The sequence below is a fragment of the Amblyomma maculatum genome, chromosome 9 (genome assembly GCF_055883805.1).
Source record: "Amblyomma maculatum isolate TAMU_Amacu chromosome 9, ASM5588380v1, whole genome shotgun sequence".
Taxonomy (NCBI): domain Eukaryota; kingdom Metazoa; phylum Arthropoda; class Arachnida; order Ixodida; family Ixodidae; genus Amblyomma; species Amblyomma maculatum.
Genome location: NC_139352.1, coordinates 115,948,501 through 115,961,562, shown reverse-complemented (window position 1 = coordinate 115,961,562; position 13,062 = coordinate 115,948,501). Strand labels below are relative to the sequence as shown.

Here is a 13,062-nt window from a genome sequence, read left to right as displayed (position 1 = left end):
AGAATCGTTGCCCTGCTGTATTGCAGCCAATTCGGGCCCTTGGCAGCACACTAAAAACTGAAATTAAAGCTCATAAGGATAACTTCTTTAATAATCTGGGTTCTAAACTGCGTAGTAATCCCAAGGAATTGTGGACGTTTCTGAAACACAACGGACGCGAACCAGTCGGAATCCCAAACTTAGACGTCGATGGTGACCTTGTTAGTACTAATGGTGATAAAGCCTGCCGCTTTAATGCATATTTTCAGTCTGCCTTTGCGCCAGCGTACATCGGTGAACTTCCGAACACTCGTGAATCTATTACCGAAACCATGCCTGAAATTGTTTTTACTTACCAGGGTGTTTTAAAACTGCTTAATAACATCAGGACCGCCTCCGCCAGCGGCCCTGATGGTGTACCTACCTTTGTTTTAAAATCATGTGCGAACGAAATTGCTCATTATTTAGTCACCTTGTTCCAATCATCACTTAACTCGGCATGTTTGCCAAATGACTGGAAATATGCTAATGTTGTCCCAGGGCATAAAAGCGGTTCGAAAATGTCTGTTGTTAATTACCGACCCATTTCTCTGACTAGCGTGTGTTGTAAAACATTGGAACATATAATTTACAGTGCAGTCATGAAACACCTTGACTCTCATGACTTCTTTACGCCAGTTCAGCATGGCTCTAGAATGGGTTTTTCCTGTACTACCCAGTTACTTGAGTTCAGTAATGATCTGTTTTCCTCTTTTGACCACGGATATCAAATTGATTGTGTATTTCTGGATTTTAAAAAAGCCTTTGATTCTGTACCTCATGTGCTATTATTACATAAGTTACGTTGTCTTGGTCTGCATCCCAATATCCTCGACTGGCTTCATTCATATCTCCAGGACCGCATACAGCGTGTTGTAATTAACGGTTGTCACTCCGATTCCGTAAACGTCTCCTCAGGTGTGCCCCAGGGGTCTGTCCTTGGACCCCTTCTTTTTCTCATTTTTATTATTGATATTGTTCTTGAGCTCACCTGCCAAGTTCGGCTATATGCTGACGACTGTGTGCTTTACCATGTTGTGGAAAGTTCTTCTGACGCATTAAAACTTCAGCGAGACTTAAATTTTATCCAGTACTGGTGCTCAAAATGGCAAATGTCTTTGAACATTTCAAAATGCAAACTTGTCTCGTTCACTCGTAAGCGTTCCCCTCTACCGACCTGCTACTCAATAAATAATGTTCCCCTGCAAAAAGTTTCTGAATATAAGTATCTCGGCGTATATTTCACCTCTAACCTTACGTGGACGAGACAAGTTGAGCATATTACATCGAAAGCCTGCAGAATGTATAATTTTTTAAAGCGTAATTTCAGCAAAGCGCAGTCAAATGTCAAGCAGCTCCTGTATTTCACTTACATAAGGCCAATTCTTGAATATGCATGCCCTGCATGGGATCCTCAGTTTATTTACTTATCAGACATGCTCGAGCGCGTCCAAAATAATGCTGCCAGATTTGTGTCTAGCAATTATAATTTTTCATCTAGTGTCACGTCTATTAAACATCATCTTGGTTGGGAATCTTTAGCTCAGCGCAGAAAACATTTCAGACTGCAGATCACGTATCGCATTTATTTTGGAAAGTTCAGCATTGACAAAGACCGGTACCTGCTTCAACCTCACTTTTTGTCTAGACGACTTGATCATCAGTGGAAGATCCGCGAAATAAAATGCCGGACAGATGTGTATAAAACCTCGTTTTTTGCACTGACGATCAATGAGTGGAACCGGCTGCCAGCTGGCATCACTGAGTGTTGCACTGAAAATTTATTTCGGGCTTTTTTATCGGATGTGTGACGTGGCGCCCAGTTCTCTTGCGTGTGTTTCCTTCATTACTTTGTTTTTGAGTGTTTTCATCACTTTGTTCGTCGCGCAGTTGCCCCCTTTAGATGCATGTTTTTCATTTTGCATTATCACTTGTGTCGTGTTATTTTCTTCATTATTATGTATTTTATCACTGGCGTTCCCAGCAAGATTACTTGTCATCTCCTCCCCCTGCAATAATGCCTTCGGGCGCTGCAGGAACTTGTAATAAATAAATAAATAAATAAATAAATAAATAAATATACGAAAGCGTTTTAAAAGCTATTTTTGTACTCGTCTAACGCAGTTACCCACTTCTGTTTGGAATGACATTATATCACGCCGCTTCACCCATCTGCTTGTAATCACGAGCTTTGTGCTGTTTTTGGCTTCCGCATCTAGCATTGTAAGTGTAAATTTTGAATTTTCAGCGTATACGTGAGGGCTTATAAGCTAAATATATGGACAATTGCGTCTGCTATGCTGTAGTCACTCGGGAAAATTTAGTGTACCTTTCAGTGAGTGACACTCGACTTTAGTATCATTCGCGTAGTGTCGCACAATAATATCTGTTGTTGAGGATCTACCTTTCTGTGTTCATAGCCGCACCAAGAACATGTGGAGAAGGTCGAGCCTGATATTTGTCAAAGGAATGCACCATTGCGCCCTTTCGATCGCTCCCCTTTACACTCGACCTTGAAAGCTGGTGGCAACCACCGAGGCTTCAGATTCACACAGATTACATTCCCTCTCTCCTTCTCGGGAAATTATACGATGGAGAGCGACGGATGGCATGTCACCTCGCGACAGAGTAGGAAGTGAAACGCAGTTTGTAACAATTATTTTGATCGCGAAAAAAAAACACCCCGTGAGTTGGCCGCGCTCGAATTTGGCAAGTGGGCTTATCGCTAGCACATTTCGCGAAACAGAGATAACAGGTCTTCTGAAGCATTGTTTTTTAAAATTATACACAGGAGCAGTTTTTCGCGAGGTTTTTGAGATTCGCAATAATATAAAAATTTGGGTTCTCATGAAAATTGAGTCGTTTTAAGCAAGTAATTGGCAGCTCGACAAGTCTCAAAGAAACATGGTCTCGTGAGCTGGAAGGTGTAGCGGCATCATCTTGTGAAAGCGGTCGTGAGGAAGCAAGGTGCTTGCGCAGTACAAAAGTTCATCCCGAATGCAGCTTTTCCTTCCCTGTATAATTAATTACGCATCGCGAGGCAATGTTCACACCCTGTTGTCCCGCAGCTACTCGTCTGAGGTTAAGCCAAATTCAGGTGAAGCTAAATTTGACCGCCTCACACCCGAATTAGTGCTGTCGCTTGTTTGGCATCCATGGAAAAATTTTGCGATCGTACATGTAAATATCGCATTGCTTCCATAATGTTTTTATTATTTCATTGATTTGCGTGCACACTACAAAAGACGCAAAATGACTGTTTCGTCGCCTATTTCATTTCAGCGCCAGTTCGAGGGCAAACAGTGTATGGACGGCGGCTCCTCAAGCCAACTGATGTCCCGAAATTGTATGATTGCGTGTAAAAATTTATCGGAACAAAACGATATCTTCCATTTGAAGAGTCCAGTAAAATGCAGTAAATGCCTTATCGAACAAACCGTTCCGATTCCAGTGGTTGTTTGCGCGGAATACCCAAAGCTTATGAACAGACTGTTACAGCGGTTTGGTACGATGCGCTTGCGCATTTACTTGAGTTGGCTAAGTCAGCCAGAAAAATCGAATGATGGGTAGGGCAGCAAAACTGAAGCTGGCGCCAACTTTGATTAAAAGATGTCTCCTAGGCGTGCATCCAAAATCAGCATCAAAGTCTTAATGAGGATTGTTTTGGAATAAAATGACGTGTGCATCAGCATGCGACACGTGTCAAAGGTTGATTTACGCATCGTTTGTTTTTGCTATGTCTTTTATACGGTTTACGATGCGCCATTTCAATACAAATAATTTTCGATATACGGCTCCCTGAAACGTACACATGGTTGTTGATCTATAGCAATGGACGCAACTGCATGTTATGCCCCTCATAACTCATTCATGTCCGGCAGTACAAAATGCATTGCTTTATAAAACAGCCAGTCGTCCAAATAATCTCATTTGAACACCCGAGACGGCGAAAGAGTAAATGCTTACCATCTGCAATTTGATCATTTCCTCTTAGAACTACGCATGCTAGCAAGCAGTAGTTGCTTTCACATTTTTTTTTCGAGCATAAAAGCGCTCAATATTGCGAGTATGTGTGTAAAAACGGTACACAGCTGAGCCTGCTAGCGCAAGCGCGTGCTGAACAAAAAATCGGGCCGACGCTCCATAGCCCGCCGTATCTCAACTTGCCCCAACATGGCGCCGTCGAAAGCGGTGTCTCCACCCTGTACGGCGGCGCGTTACATCGAAGCATCCTAGCGCGAATACGTATTGCGGCGCCACCTCTCGGCATCACCTGTGTGACACACTAAGTGGGATAAAACGAGTTGAACTGGTGCAGTCTGATGCTTTCCTGGGAAGTGGTATAGCAATATTAATAAAACATTATTTTCTTCGTGGAATGAAGGAGGGCGGACCCTTACAAAAATGTCTATGATCACTTTATGCGATGTCTTTAGACAATATGATCATAGAAGCTATCGACCATCAAAAGAAAGTCTTTAGAACACGTATGATCTATGTATGATCTCCCTTCCGACAACTGGCCACCGTGATTGAATATAATGTATTTACATAGAACGTATTCATACCTCCTATGATTAGCCTATTGATAGCGTATATGGACACTGTAACGACTGTGTTCCGATAATTGGCCACCGTTATTTTAAAGAATCGTGTTCATACAAAGTATTAACACCTTGTGTTATGCTAACTATATTTCAAGTGTCCAATAATAACGTGTATTTTACTCACTATTCACATGCATGTAATATTTCGTGAAAAGTGAGAGTGGCGAAAGAAACAGATGCAAATACATACCTTCATTTATTGCACAAACCCTTGACACATAAACACTTGGTTTCCGACGGCAACGACATTGTGTGTTTGATGTACCAGCCATATCAAAATTTATCATGGTGTCACCTAGAAAAGAAATATACATGCTCAAAATTTTTCTGCCAATTTCGCACGCTTTGTGCTAGCATCACACACATCTCTCTTCACTCAGATGCCTGTTTTTCCTCAAAATATGCTAACTGGTTTCCAACCACTTTCTGTACAAACTAGTACCTGCAAAACACCCTCAGGAGATAGAGACTATTGCTGTGTTACTTGTATTCCTTTTGATCCTCTATATCATTCGACATAAGTTTATCACAATAGGGGCCCAGGAAACAAAGGAGTGAAATTTACACGCCAGTATGCTTGGTCATCAGATAAGCTCTCTCCTCTGCCATTCGCTACATCAAGCAAATACACATGTTGAGCGGCAACGTATCAGTATGTATACATACATTTTGGTGCATGCTACCAGCAAGTGATGCCACTATGCCTGCTTGCTCCCATTTTTCCTGAGTGATGGCTATGTTTGCCATAGCAGATGACACACACACATAAGTAATTACTGAAGGAGACCAGCTACACCAAGCACCTAGGGGAATACAAGAGCGATAATAGGGAATGATGAAGTATATTATAGTTAGCCTACAATATGCAGTCACACATACTTTTTGCTACATATGCAGGTAACAAGTCTCAATAGTGTATTCCCAGAGAGTAAGAAAATAAGAAAGTGCCACTCATGCCCATCTTTTCCTTTCAAGAGCTTGTCACCAAGGTAAAATCTTTATCACATATGAAAGCAAAATTTAGAATACCTTTCTTTTGTAAGAAGTCCACATGGATGCTGCTACGTCCCACTGCTACTTGTCCAGGAAGTCAGGTTGCCTTGTTACTTGTCGGCACAGACCACGGCAACAGGGTGTCTCCAGATATGGTCGAATGAAGCAACAAGAGGACTGCATGTACATATGAGAACACTAGTCAGAACAGCAGGAAGAAAGATTTTTTGAATAATAAAGGAAAAGTGAAATGCACAAGTATAAGAAGCATAGGAGGAGTATTTCATATGGTTGCTGAGTGACAGCATGAAAAGCCCAGAATTGAAAACGCAATGCTCCACTGAGGAAAATTACATAATTACATAATCATAAAATACATAAATACATAATAATCTAGGTAATCTCAGGATTAGTGGCAAGTCTTATGTAGGCACTATCTTTTGAAGATACGTGGAAAGACAAGTCAGATGGGGTGGTAAAAAATGACTGGCTTGGTTTATGTGGTTTAACATCCCAAAGCAACCCAGGCTATGAGAGATGCTGTAGGGGAGGACTTCAGAGCGTTTGACGAGTTGGGGCTCTTTAACGTGCACTGACATCGCACAGGACATGAATGCCTTTTTGCTTCAATTTTGAGCTTACTGCTGAACTGGTCGTACTCAAAATAGGTTGGCGCTACTTTTATTTAAATTTAGACAAGGTCCTTTTGAGGATACAAGACTTCCATGTGTCCCAGACACATTCAGGGAGACACGTTGGCCCTGTACAAAGGCTTAAAACGTGGACAGCTTGTCTCATTAAAACCCAACCGACCCCACATAATCACTTTTTGGTACCTAATATTGCCTGCTTTGGCTCGTCAATAGTAGACTACCGACAATAGGAGCTAAATTATTTCATCCTTAAAAAATCATGCAGCTTACTGCTGGAATATGCAGTCACACATAATTTTGATACATATGCAGTTAATACGTCGTAATAGTGTATTCCCGAAAGTAAGAAATTAAGAAAGTGCCATAAATGTCCATCCTTTGCTTCAAGAGCTTGTCACCAAGGCAAAATCTTGATCACATATGAAAGTCAAATATAGGAGAAATACCTGTCTTTTATAAGAAATCCACATGGATGCTGAAGAAACCATGCAGCTACGTCCCACTGCTACTTGTCCCGGAAGTCAGGTTGCCTAGTTTTTACTTGTCGGCACAGACCACGGCAACAGGGAGTCTCCAGATATGGCTCAATGAAGCATCAAGAGGACTGCATATGCATACGAAAACACAAGTCAGAACAGCAGGAAGAAAGTTATTTCGAATAATAAAAAAAGGAAAAGTCAAATGCACAAGTAACAGAAACAAACAAGGAATACTTTATATGTTGCTGAGTAACAGCATAAAAAGAGAAGCACAGAATTAGAAATACAATGCTCCACAGAGGCAAACTACAGTAAAATGCTTGTGCACAAAATTCTCTTCTAGAGTGGAAGGTTCAGGGATATATGCAAGGGGTTACGTTTATCTATTGTGCATGCATACGGTACTATAGGAATACAACAAGGTTGACGACTGGGCACGTTGGTATGGGTTCATACTGCACCAGCCAAAAGACGAGACACAGCAAAGCGGAGGACAGGACAAGGCTGGACTATCAACTGAATGTTATTGATAAGAAGAAAACAACGAAGACTCCTTCCGAAAAGCTCGCGCACAACCCAACCGGTGGAATGGCAGGAAATTGGGAAGAAGATGAAGAAGAAAATTCAAAGCCAATTCCAAGTCAAGGCCTAACTAACGACTTTTCTAATAGATGAAGTTAACAGACGCAACAATTAACAATGAAGGCTAACAGACGCTTTAGCCACACACTTGTCCTCGGCTTTAGCAATGTAAAATGCTTCAACGAACTCTCTGCAGAGTTGATTACCAGTGCTGTAAACTACACCCGTATTATTGAAGTCAGGCGCACAAAGGGACGGGTCATGCTCCGACTTACACTCTCGGGATTGCACATGGCGAGTTCTAATCTTGCGCTACATGTGCAATCCCGAGAGTGCAAGTCGGAGCATGACCCGTCCCTTTGTGCACCTGACTTCAATAATACGGGTGTAGTTTACAGCAATGGTAATCAACTCTGCAGAGTTGGTTGAAGCATTTTACATTGCTAAAGCCGAGGACTAATGTGTGGCTAAGGCGTCGGTTAGCCTTCATTGTAAGGAATTTCATCTATTAGGAAAGTCGTTAGTTAGGCCTTGACTTGGAATTGGCTTTCAATTTTCTTCATCATCTTCTTCCCAATTTCCTGCCATTCCACTGGTTGGGTTGTGCGCGAGCTTTTCGGAAGGAGTCTTCGTTGTTTTCTTCTTATCAATAACATTCAGTTGATAGTCCAGCCTTGTCCTGTCCTCCTCTTTGCTGTGTCTCATCTTTTGGCTGGTGCAGTATGCACTATATGAATACATTACTGTCTGGGAAGTCAACCTCCACATCACCAGGTATCAAACTATTTCAGAAGTTTCTGAAAGGTTTCTATGCAATGACAGGAAGATCTTTCACTATCAAACACAGTTGCAAATAACACTAAAATCTAATAAGCCCATGTATGTTTCTCTTAAAAATGTGCAGACGAAGGAAATGTAGTTGCTGCTCCTTTTATTTATTTACTTTTAACTAATACTGCATCATTTCCAGCTATAGCATGCGTGAACACAATGCAAACAAACAATAGAGGTGAGCAAGCTTATCGAAAGATTTAGAATGACTTTTTGTAATAAAATGAACAGAAATCATTTAACTAGCCATGTACAGGAGACAATGCATGTACTAAAGCAGAGCTGCACAGATTTAAGAGCCTTAAAAGCTCTAGCTAAACACCCTTCTTGTCACTGTTGCCTTTTCACAAGCACTACAGGCTGGCCGAGAGCTAGTTTAGATACAATACCTCTAATTATCGCATTCAAACTGATCACTTTTTCAAATACATTGATAAACACAGGTACACATGGCTGAGCTTTCAAAGCATCATCTGTTGGACAAAACCCTCATTATACTCTTGGATAGGTCTGATAATAAAGATCAGCATGGCGAACAGCCATTCGGCGCTTCCATGCGCTATGCAAGCTTAATAGCCTTATCATATCTTACAGAACACTGTTGTAATTTTCAACACCTGAGAACCAAATTCCATGGGGGTTTAAAGGGACATCTTTGAGCAAAGTTCACTGTAGGGTATTGCCCCCAAAAAACCCAATCACAACAATCTATAAACACATGTTCGACAGCCTCTGGCTTTCTGCACAAAATACGGTTCACACCCCATGGCAGAAAGATCTCTCTCTGCCATCTATGTTTATCCAGGCAGAACCCAAACATGCAATTTAAAAAGATTTTTAGCAGGTTGTAAAGGCATTCGTTTTACATGTTAGAATGCATTATTATTTGATAAACACAAAAGGGCCGCCACACTGATACTTCCCTTCGTCTTGCAGCCCACCCCTTCTGTAACAAGCCCCCTCATGTTTGCAGAACTCAAAAACACACAAAACAATTAAACAGAAAATGTTCTCCAACAGATAAATATCAACATATTACTTTTGTTATTGCTAGTAACTATTTGGCTCTAGGGTTAACGATGCATTTATTTATGTTGTGAATAAAATGAGTTCGGAAGTTAATTGCAAATCTTGGTGACTAGCAAGAAAGTAAATATTTGTGTATATGTTGCTTTGAGCAAAGTAAATGTTCTCATTTAGTCACAGAAAAACAGAATACCACTTGAACGAACGTCACTTCGACGATGTATTCAGTTGTACGAACTTTATTAAATCCCCCCACTGAAGCTCTATTGAACACTATGCAAACGCACTTCATTTTAACAAACTTCAGTTATTGCTCATTTCAGTTCAACGAACATTTTCCGCGGTGCTATCCTGTGTCTTCAAAGTCATACTGAGCGCTTAAAAAAGCACAGTCCGCACTCTATGTAACATATTTTTATGTTAAGAACCACTCTTCATTATCGCGTGAAGAAAAGTGGCCGTTATTTAGCTTTAAAGTGAATTGGCTGTCTAAACTAGCTTGTAACCAGATGAATCCATAGCTGTCTGCACGCTTAATTAGCTGTACAGTCATAGCCAGTCAAAGCCAGATCTTCAGCCCTACCAGGCCCTACCAGGCTCCAAGAATTGCAAATGTGTCCATTTTGGTTAACCATGATCTGCTTGGAGAAAATGAAAGCCTTGTCTCCTCAGCAGGCCGTTGTGATAGGCAAGATTCTCAGGAGCTTACACAGTAATCGAGTTCAAAACCACTGTAGTCCTTTCAAAAGTGCTGCAAAAGGTTACGCATTCTTCACTAGCAAATCAGCGCAGTGACAAATAAATGGCCTCAGATAAGATTTGAACAACCTAAAAATCGGACAGATTTTCTCTTCTTGGGCTCCAAGATTACCTCGGAAGGAGACTGTAGCCATGAAATTAGGAGACTCCTGTAGCCATGAAATTAGGAGACTCCTGCTTCTGGCAAAGAGAGCAATGGTTAGCCTTGACCGCCTAGTAAAGAGCAGAGACATTAGTCTGCCAACCAAGATCCGTATAACTCGTGCTATGGTCTTTCCAGTTGTGATGTATGGATACGAGAGTTGGACTGTGAAAAAGGCTGACCGCCGAAGAATTGACGCGTTTGAATTGCGGTGCTGGCGAAGACTCTTGAGAGTTCCTTGGACTGCCAGAAGATCAAATCAGTTGATATTGTCAACCATAAACCCTGACTGCTCATTGGAGGGTCAAATTCTAAAGTTAAAGCTCAGCTACTTTGGTCATCTGATGAGAAGAGAGGAGTTGCTGGAGAAAGATTTGATGTTGGGAAAGGTTGAGGATCGCTGGAGAAGGGTTAGGCAGCGAACGCGATGGTTAGATGGTATCCTCGAGGCACTTCAGATGAAGTTATGTGATGTTAGGAAGATAGTGAGAGACCGGAAAGCGTGGCGTGACATGGTCCATAGTGTCACGAAGAGTCGGACACGACTGAACGACTGAACTGAATATTTCTTGAAGCTAATGAAAACAATCTTCCACGCATTTATTTCAGTCCAATGAACTTTCATTTCAACAAACTTTTTCCTAAGGTCCCTTGAACTTTGTTCAAGTGAAACATCACTGTATGTGTACATATGCTGAAGCAGTCTAAATAAACAGTAACAATGTCAGCATGAACATGCACACATATGCACAGTGCAGTCAGCTATATTATGAAACCATGTTTGTCACTGAGCTATTAAAACACAGGTTTACTCAATTTTGCCTCAACTAGAAATAGTAGGTACTACTGCAATAAAACAGCTAAGTATATCTCCTGTTTTAAAGCTCTGAAGAGGCCATGAAAAATTTTCTTTAGTGCAGACTATGAGCAAGATTCACCAACATGTCAGTCTTGCGCTAAAAACACAGCAAGAATCATATAACAACACCGAGCTGGTTTCAAGCTTTGCTTTAATGAAGCCTGTTACACATCCGCCCTTTATACTCTCAAAAGAAAACAATAAATGCAAAGCATGAACCAGTAAAAATTTTACAGTTATAAAGCAAACATATGAATGCAAAAAACATCAGCATGTGATACCTACCAATTCAATGTCTCCTTTACAGGAAGGATGCTTTAGGGCAGGGCACCCACGGCTGATAGAATAAACTGCCTCAACAGATTCATGACGCTGTCTGCTTCATATTCAGGCAGCACTCCCTCGATGGCAGATGAAATCTGCTGCAAAAGCAGTGTGACAATACAATTGCATCAGCTGGACTGCAAGCATTATTGCCAAACAAGCCGTACACGCAGTAAAAGAAAGACTTCATTAAATCCATGCTTCTCAAAACCCATAACATACCATTACTTTCCCTACACTCCTAAAGAAAAGCTGTCTCAGAAAATGAATTCCTAACAGCTCTAGGTCACATGCCATAAGTTACCAAAAAACTCGTTCCTATCATCTGTTTCAATTCTGACCCTTGTCAGCAATGTCAAACATTAATAAACGAAGAACTTCCATAGTTGAAATTCACTTTTCAAAATATGCTGTTTCTCTGTGAAGCTTAAAGGTTCTTAGAAATTAAACAAAACAGAAGACTAAGTTTGAAAGCTCTAATCGCTTAATTCACAGCCAATTGTTAGCTTGACCCACATAACTTGCCACGCCTCCGTTAAAAAGAACACTGGGCCTGTACTAAAATAATACGTACTGACCTACTAAGGATATAAATATAACTATTACTGCGTTGAAGTCTGCGAATTGTTATAAATAAAATTATATATCCCCCCCCCCCCCCATCTGTGCTTACTCTAAAGGAAAGCTTAAAAACCTAATTTTACGCGGAAAGTCGTTGCTTATGGACTGCACACATCTGATGGAATTTAAAAATGACAGGTTTTATACGTCTACATAGCTTTTACGCAGTACAAGGCCCCTCTCAATATTTGAAATTTGACGGTTATGGCTGCGAGGCCAAGCGGTTGTTTACCTTTGAAGAATTAGTAATAACTCCGCAAAAAAACGCCTTAAAGATCTGAACTATGTTGCAAAATGATCGGAAAGAGACCGCGGACAATCGAGGATCACTTTTTAAAACTTAACTAGGTGATAAAAACGCTAAACAATGAAAAATATTCCTAGAGCATTGGCCGTGCAGTATGCAGCAAAGTAAAAAATGGGTAAACGCTTGTAATGTAAAAACTGCTCACTTCTGAAACACAAAATTTTCCGCCAGTATGCGCAAAGCGTTTATAAGAAAGGAATGAAAAAGTTTGTCAACTTACATTGAAGATTTCTGGCAGAAAGAACTATTTTCCACGCTCGACGTCGCCAAACAGCCAAACGCCGCCTCTCAGTCACGGGAGTTTTTGCAGATCTTCGGTGCGCAATCACGTGACACATGAAGCTGCATCACGTGTTTTGTAGAGTTCCTTTCTTCCTTTCTTTCTTTCTTTTTTTTCTAGTCGCGCCGCGCTGCTCAGACGAAAGGCGGGATTAGTGGAACGCCGAGCGAGCGTCAGTTCTGTACGTTCGCTATCTTGTGCTTTCGTTCTTTTTCTTCCGGTGGTTTTGTGGGGTGGCTGGTATTCGAGGCGACGCAGAGACTCGGAGTGGCGAGCCCACTTCAGCGATCGTGTGTTTGCTTCCTTCATTCTAATGAAAACTTGAGTTCTTACCGTATGCGGAGCCGCACATATTGAGTGCCTGCGCATGAGTTATTTGCACGCACGCGCGCTCACACACATGCAGCTTTGCAGAGGCGAAAAAGAAATAGCTCTCAAGACTGAGAGCATCATACATTTGTGCTAAATAAACACGAAAAACTGATTGCTGATTTCGTTACTGTTACTCGGAGACAACTTTGCTCTGTGAATATTTTGTGAAACTTTAAACCCATCCTTTTTGCTGTATTGATGACATTACT

General features: G+C 41.2%; 1 long non-coding RNA gene across 1 annotated transcript; it reads right to left on the bottom strand.

The window, feature by feature from the left end:
- Positions 1 to 5,264: 5,264 nt before the first annotated feature.
- LOC146180207 (uncharacterized) lies at positions 5,265 to 12,523 on the bottom strand. The gene is made up of 4 exons (XR_014700964.1): positions 12,422 to 12,523; positions 11,235 to 11,371; positions 6,718 to 6,875; positions 5,265 to 5,795 (listed from the first exon to the last, which is right to left on the bottom strand). It is a non-coding gene; the product is annotated as an uncharacterized LOC146180207 (long non-coding RNA).
- Between the last annotated feature and the right edge of the window lie 539 nt (positions 12,524 to 13,062).